Source organism: Photinus pyralis, unplaced genomic scaffold, assembly GCF_008802855.1.
Source record: "Photinus pyralis isolate 1611_PpyrPB1 unplaced genomic scaffold, Ppyr1.3 Ppyr1.4_LG9, whole genome shotgun sequence".
Classification (NCBI taxonomy): domain Eukaryota; kingdom Metazoa; phylum Arthropoda; class Insecta; order Coleoptera; family Lampyridae; genus Photinus; species Photinus pyralis.
In genome coordinates this window covers 11049016-11051267 of record NW_022170878.1, presented here as the reverse complement: position 1 = coordinate 11051267, position 2252 = coordinate 11049016, and positions in this window count along the sequence as shown.

The following is a 2252-nucleotide window of genomic DNA, read 5'->3' as shown; positions in this document are numbered from 1 at the left end:
GGGAAAACCACTTTTTTCTTATTAATTTGGATGCGAGAATCCCCAATCAAATGGTCGTTACGTTTTTTCGATCAGACTTCATCATCAAAAGTTTAGGACAAACCAATTTTCGAAAAAAATTCAAAGGGCTGTAACTTTTGAACTAGTAGCCCAAATCTTGGACTTGTTTGAAATTATGATTCTACAGGCACATTCTATAAGAAAATTTTTTGCGGGTCGATCTGAGAATTTTTTTGCGGGCCTCAAAAAAGGCAGTATAAACCTGTCCTTTTTTACCAAAAAATCGAGCTACACCAAAATTTCTCGGGAAAACACTTTTTCTTATTAATTTGGAGGTGCGTAGAATCCAAATCAATTCGTACTTTTTCGATCAGACTTCTCAATCAAAAGTTATAGACTAGAAACCAATTTCGAAAAAAAATTCAAAGGGCTGTAATTTTTGAACTAGTAGTCCAATCTTGGAACTGTTTGAAAATATGGATTCTACAGGCCACATTCTATAAGAAAATTTTTTTCCGGGTCGATCTGAGACAATTTTTTTTTCGGGGCTCAAAAAAAGGCAGTGTATAAACCTTCCTTTTTTACCAAAAATCGACTACACCAAAATTTCTCGGGAAAACACTTAATTTTGGTGCGTAGAATCCAAAACAATTCGTACGTTTTCGATTAGACCTTTCAATAAATAGTTATGGACAAAAAACAAATTTCGAAAAAAAATTCAAAGGGCTGTAACTTTTGATCTGTTTGAAATTATGGATTCTACGGGCCAAATTCTATAGGAAAATGTTTTTTCCCGGTCGATCTCAGACAATTTTTTTTCGGGCCTAAAAACAAAATAATAATAATATCCGTTTATTGAAAAAAACAGTGAACAGAAAAGCAGGTGCAGTAAAAAAAAAAGACATAGAGGAAATGCTCACCGTTAAGTTCAAAAGGGCGAAGTTCAGATTGGTAGTTGAAAACTCTACCATCTGTTCTTCCACTTAACCCTTGCTTATTTAAACGAAGTTCCTAGTCAGCCAATGATCGATATCACTTATGTGTATGAAATTAAAACTAAAAAAAAGAAAAGGGCTTAGAGAGACCTATGTTGTTTTTCTAGCAGTAACTTCCGCATAGGTATATTTTTTAAAATTTTTCATTGTAGAGGATTTTATATGAGATGAGAGTGAGTTATATATCTTCGGGACGTAATAGCTAAAAGATCTTTTAAATAAAGTTGTTTTATAAATTGGGATTTAGATGAACATTCTACTTCTTGTATTTAAATTATGAATATTAGTTCTAAATTTGATTCTATCATGGAGATACCCAGGAGTTTTGTTACAAATGATTCTATGGATAAAACAAGCTGTATGATAATTTCTCAAATTAGACATATTTAACCATTTAATGTCATTTAGTTTGTGTGATATTCGGTGAAATTTTCTTATTCCAAATATAAGTTGTAGGCAAGAATTCTGCATACGCTGGATTCTTCCACTGTCTACCGCATCCAAACATGGGCCGTATATATTATCACAATAACTAAATTGTGATAGTACTAATGACTCACAAAGCATGATTTTCAAACTGCGATTTAATATTAGTCTATTGTTATACAGAGTTTTTAAATTTAAGTAGGCTTTGCGAAGAAGTTCCGAGACATGCTTCTTAAATCTTAAATCAGTGTCCAATATTAATCCCAGGTTTTTAGCGTTATCGACAAGCGGTAGGGGCGTATCTTTAATCTTTATTTTTATTTCAGGAATTATAAGTTTGCGAATTTTTGCTCTACCAAATAACATCACGTAACATTTTTGTGCATTAATTTTCAGCCCATGTCTTTCTGATATTTCCACCAAGTCCTGCACATCTTCTTTTTTTTTTTTTTCTCGGGAAAACATTTAATTTTGGTGCGTAGAATCCAAAACAATTCGTACGTTTTCGATTAGACCTTTCAATAAATAGTTATGGACAAAAAACAAATTTCGAAAAAAAATTCAAAGGGCTGTAACTTTTGATCTGTTTGAAATTATGGATTCTACGGGCCAAATTCTATAGGAAAATGTTTTTTCCCGGTCGATCTCAGACAATTTTTTTTTCCGGCCTCAAAAAAAGACAGTACTTTTAAGTTATTCAAATATTTTGAGAACAATTTAGAAATGTTTAGGGAAAGTTTCCATTGTCACAAAATCAAATATAAAAATCCGATACATCTGAATACCGAACTCGATAGTCTACGTAACTTAAAAACAATAGGGACCTTTCTT